The following is a 5,631-nucleotide window of genomic DNA, read 5'->3' as shown; positions in this document are numbered from 1 at the left end:
GTTCAAGGAGGAACCAAGGGAGTAGTGCTACCTACTTTGGGGCAATACAGGCCTCTTTGGCATGACTGCCTGCCACTTCCTCCTGCAGCACGCTTAACCAGGCAACAACTGTTACAACAAAATTCCCTTGTGATCAAGGGACCATTCCCTTGTGATCTTACGACCATGATTACTGTATATTAAGCAGTATAACAGAGCTTCTGTAGGTAAAGGCTGGAATATACGTACTCATCCTGACATGCACAACACGGATAACCAGCATCTTATAGGTAAAATTAGTAATATAAATAATAGATGCACTGCGACATTGCGACCTACATCTGTAGGCCATGAATCAAGGTTGATCTACCTCAGGCCTCAACATTTCAACCCTGAAGACCTAATAACGAGTTTAACTGGGGACTTCACAAAGCAGTTCCAGGAGCAGATAAAAAGACTCCCTGCATCCACAGTGGAGCACTGGTGGGAGTTCACACTTCCATCACCAAACACGGTAAATATGACTACGCCCAGGTCACTATGCACGAGGGTCACCATTTGATACTTAACACATGAACTTGCCTGATCACAAGCAACAGACTGAGAGGGAATCCTTTCAGCATGAGAACACAAATAAAACGCACCAGACCACCAAAACCAATGTACAATTACCTGCTGAAGCAAATCAGTAAAGCCCAAAGAACAAGAAACCGCCACAATCATAACAGTAAGGCCACCAGCAAATGAAAATGGAAAAACAAAAAAAAAAAAGACAGATGGGAAAAGCACAAGTAACAGCAATGAGCAGAACAAGATTAAGATCAAAATTAGGGGTTAGACAGGGAGTCCGGGCATTGGTAATGTGAAAAATCCTGCACAATAAGCTCATCAGTGACCTGTAAGAGAACAAAGAAAACCAAATCTCAACAAAAAGGTTGCTTGTACTAGTCCAGGAGAGACCACCAGCCCCTAGGACGGTAGCAACCACCAGCCCCTAGGACGGCAGCAACTCCCCCAGGACAGTACCTGTTTAGAAGCAGCATGGCAGTACTCGGTTCTATCTTTGCCAGCCCACTATTTAGGGAGTCATTCATCAATGGGCCTCAGCTGTTGTAACAGGTGTTTTCAATCAATTTCTTCAGTATCCTATTTGAGACAGTTGTGTGGCTGTTATTTAGCCTTATTTAGAGTCTGTTTTATAAGATCTGGTTTTGGTTGTTGGTTTTTTCTTTTTTTTTTCTGGTTTTTCTATGGTTTCTGAAGATTGTACTAGGTAAGGTTGTACCCAACAGCTTGGTTTTTTTTTTTTTTGCCTTTTTTATTCCTTTATTTTGTTTTCTTAAGTCTTATGTTTTGTTTTGATGGTTTTGTCTTTAGTTGCTCCTCAATTACTTTTTCAATCCTATTCCTCTAAACCTCTACTATTCTTGCTATAGCTAAGCAACTCTTCTAGTGCATGATTTAACAACACTATTTAAATGGGTTTTAAAATCCATCCTAGTAAATAAAAAATTTCTGGTTTTGTACTATTCTTGTATTAGCATTCTTTGAAAGTCAAAAGAGGTCCTGAAACCTGTGCTATTTAGAATAAGCAAAGATTTTTCATCTTATTTCTCAGTCTCTATTTTCTGAATTTCTGCTATAGACCTTAATTGGTTTGTTTTATTTGCAGAACTTTTCTCCTTAACAGAATAATGTAAACCCACTGCACTGAAATGGCCAGATCATGGCCTGAACCAACGTTTGAGCACCAGGTGAGAAGGAGTGGCTGACCCAGGGAGCTCAGGTGCAAGCAATGCACCTGAGTGACTGGAAGGGGTGGTCTCTGAATCTGCCCCTCCTCACTTTTACTCAAGGGTTAGCAGCTGAGGGAGCAGCATCTTTTTGGATAGTGATTGCACTTCTCTTAAGCTGTTGCTGGTTGTTGGAAGGGGTGAACCAGTTTTCCTTCTTTGTTACCTTTTGTTGCTCTGTAGTGTTTATATTCTATTTGAAGGCACTGTCATTGCCTTCTTTTGGCGCACATGCAAAAATGAGAAAGTTTTGATTTTTCAGTCAATTCTTAGAAAGAATTATAAAGATGTGTGGTTACAGCACTGAACAGAGCAGAAGAGATACAATGGCTTTCATAAATAGAACGAAGAGTATAAGTGTATCTAGAAATGCAGAACTAATTATAAACTTGCATAGAGGCCCGTGGTAAATACAACTCGTAAAGTAAATGTTCATGCTTGCACACCTAGCATGATCTGAAACAATCCAGGAGCCCATAGTGATAATGCTAAGCAATGTTTATATTACACCAATGTTAAAATCATCAACATAACATAAAAAGAACAAAACACAATTACATTTTAAAACTTGCGTGTTTAGTGTATGCCGCTTACTTACTGATTTTTGTTCTCTTGTTTGCAATACTTTTAACTATGAGAGAAGCAGCAGTGCAGTTTTAGGTTTTCTCTCCGTTCTTTGGCTCATGTATTGCAATGTGGTCTACGAAAAATAGAGAGTATTCAGGGTATTTATTATAATAGCTTGTACTATTCTTGTATGAGCATTCTCTGAAAGTCAAAAGAGGTCCTGAAACCTGTGCTATTTAGAATAAGCAAACGATTTTCATCTTATTTCTCAGTCTCTATTTTCTGAATTTCTGCTATAGACCTTAATTGGTTTGTTTTATTTGCAGAACTTTTCTGCTTAACAGAATAATGTCTACTTGCACTTTCATCACTAAATCTGCTCAGCATTCTTTCCAGTCTGTTATTTCTCTTAATGCCCTCACACTTCCCTTCCCATATGACATCTTTGCCATTTGTTCCATTTCTGTCCTTATCTTATTAGTTTGACTCTGTTTCCTCTGGAGTTGCATTAGATGCATATACTGCTGCCTGTCCTATTTAAAAGTCAGTAAACATGAAACTGTGGTCAGAGTACGTATCAGATTTTCCAGGTGGCTTTCTTCTGCTCCTGTCACCATGCTGTTGCTTCTTCCTCTCTATTGCTGTGTTTTATGCTCATCACTGCTATGGATGTTTTCAAACTGAAACACAATGCTTGTTTACAGGGAGACGTACAGGGAAGGAAAATTAGATGCAGATTACCCAAAGCAATGCTTGTTTGTGGGGATACGTGTGAAAAAAATTAGACACAGATTCACCAGTCAAGGAGATTCACTTCTGGAGGTAGCAGTGCCACCTACGGATGCTGCAGCTCCCAAAGGCTCCTGTCTGGTGGTCAGAAATAACCATCCTGCCCAGGGATGTCAAAATTATCTAACCCATGTGAGCATAGACGAGAGTAGCTTGCTAATTCAGGGAGCACAAAACCAAGCGTTTCCAGGTTTGACCTCAAACTGGAGGGAGAAGGTGCCTCGGGCTGCACCAACACATGAAGAGCAGCAGCAGCCACCATGTGAAGAGCTAGTGCACTGCTAGTGCACTGTCAGGTGCACTGACAGGAGCTGAGTTTTTGAAAGGAAGTGAATGCTTAGCAAGGCTAGCTTTTGCTTTGCACATAAAACATTGTTATACAAATCTAACAGCAGGATATGTGGCACAGACAATTACTCTGGCTCTACCTGTGTGAGCCTGAGTGGCCCTGAGATCCGACAGGGAACTACACGCAAGATGCATGGGGTCCAGAAGGTCACACTCATCCCATACTGGTCAGGAGCCAAGTGTCCTGTCCCCATCCATGGCAGGGGGTTGGACTAGGTGATCTTTAAGGGTCCCGGGACCATTCTATGACTGTGTGATTCTGTGTTTCTGTGAGGTGACAGGTAGGTAATTAAGACAGACTGCAATTGAAATTTACAGCTAAATCAAGCTACCACTGGATCATAATTGGGGAAGTGAGTTTACTACCTCCTTGCCTGTTGAAGTGAGTTCTTATGTAGCATTGAAGGGGAACCAAATGCTAATGCATGCCAGATTTCTCTAAGAGGTCAGCACAGCAGCAGAAACCTCTTTACTTCTTTTGCGCTGGGTCAGAGGGAGCCCTGAAGAAGAGAGGTTCTGGGAAAACAACAGCGCTTGGTGGGTCATGGGAGGTTTATGGAGCACAGGATGAACATGAAGGACGGGGCCTGAAGTGCTGAGACAACATCAAGAAGTGCAGGGAACAGAAGTTCAGCAGAACTTAATGGAAGAAAGGTTTGGTGAAGTACCCAGAAGAGACTGCAAAATTTGGTGTCGCTCAGAACATTGCTGAGTTGCTAAAGTTCAGAGCAGCCCTGTCAGAAAGCCCATCTTGCTAGGACACGTTGCAGGAGGAACTTTGCTGATAAGCTCTCACTTTTACTACATTTTATTCTAGGCTTCTTCCCTGGTAAGAAGCTTGTTCCTTCAGCTTACGCTCAAATAAAAACTAGTTTTCAATTTAAGAAAGTGGTTTTAGTCTTTTGGGCTCCAAGGAGAAGATACAGGTTTAGCAGAGGGCAATGCTCTGGTGAGGCTGGGATGCCTTCACCCCTGAGTGACTTTGGACTGAATTTAGAAGTGCACTCAAACGTTTTGGCTGGCAGAGGAGGAGCAGCAAAGAGCTGAGGGAGCCATCATCCTCAGCTGTCAGAACTGCCTGCAATAAACATTTGTATGTGACCTAAATTGCTTTTAGCTCCTGTGTGGCTCTTCTCATTTAGAAATAAAGTCTGGAAGATCAGAGCATTGTCTGGGCACCGGTGACATGCTAGGGTAGCCCAGTTAAAGCTTGCTAGCTGCCGGCTATGCTGCATCACATCCACTCCAGCTGGAGTTAGCAGAGCTGCATGTGCGGGTGGGATGGCCCCAGAGGAAGGCACTGCTCAAACTGCAGGCTTGCCCGTAGTCACCAGGCACTGCGTTCAAAAGCCTCTATTTTTTTTCCTCTTTTTATTTCCTTTCTTTTTTCTCTCTTTTCTCTTTTTTCCTCTTTATTTTACTTGTTTAATTTTATTAATTACTTCCAATTATTGCAGGCAAAACCAAAGCAAGTGTAAGTTTGAATTCTTTTTAGATATGGCTTTTTTTATGTTAGAAGAATTAAATTTGTTTCCAGCTCATTCAAAACCAGCAAGGATAAAACCACATTTCTGCTGCATTTTGACTTATTTCTAATGAATTTTATCTTCTGCTTTTTTGTACAGCAATGGAGGGCCAGAAACAGAAATTGGAACATTTTATCCTTCTGCAACCTGGGAGGAAAAAAATTACCAACTTAGATTTGCTGAAGCTCTAGCTTTTGTAACGCATAAATGATTGACATAGTAAAAGGTGATTGCACAAAGTTTCACTGATTTTCTACAGAAGGACAGATTTATTCCTGGCATAATTCTAGTCAAGTTAAGGAAGGAGTCTGACTTGGAGACTCTGAGTACATTTCTACAATTTATGGTTTACAAATCCCCCCTAATCCTTGTCCTTCCTATCGGTTATGGTCTACTTGCAGGCCATAAGTATCTGCCACATTGTCAGAGAACAGTTGTTTATCTAGTTATAAGTGAGTTTGGGAGTCCGTTTGTTTGTTTTTACCGGGTGGGTGCAATTACAGGGGCAATAATATGCATGGTTACAGCATAACTGCTCTGTGGATCAGACAACAGGAAATCCATCCATCTTCCATGTGTTCAACAGTTGCAGATCTTACCTTCAAGTGAATGATGTCTCTCCAAAAATG

At 41.4% G+C, this 5,631-nt stretch overlaps 1 long non-coding RNA gene across 1 annotated transcript; it reads left to right on the top strand.

The window, feature by feature from the left end:
• On the top strand, positions 1,057-5,323 carry LOC110393165. The gene is made up of 3 exons (XR_002434864.1): positions 1,057-1,252; positions 1,652-1,733; positions 5,102-5,323. It is a non-coding gene; the product is annotated as an uncharacterized LOC110393165 (long non-coding RNA).

Source organism: Numida meleagris, chromosome 2 (genome assembly GCF_002078875.1).
Source record: "Numida meleagris isolate 19003 breed g44 Domestic line chromosome 2, NumMel1.0, whole genome shotgun sequence".
Classification (NCBI taxonomy): Eukaryota; Metazoa; Chordata; class Aves; order Galliformes; family Numididae; genus Numida; species Numida meleagris.
The sequence above is the reverse complement of the archived record's forward strand: the minus strand, read 5'-3'. Positions and strand labels throughout refer to the sequence as shown.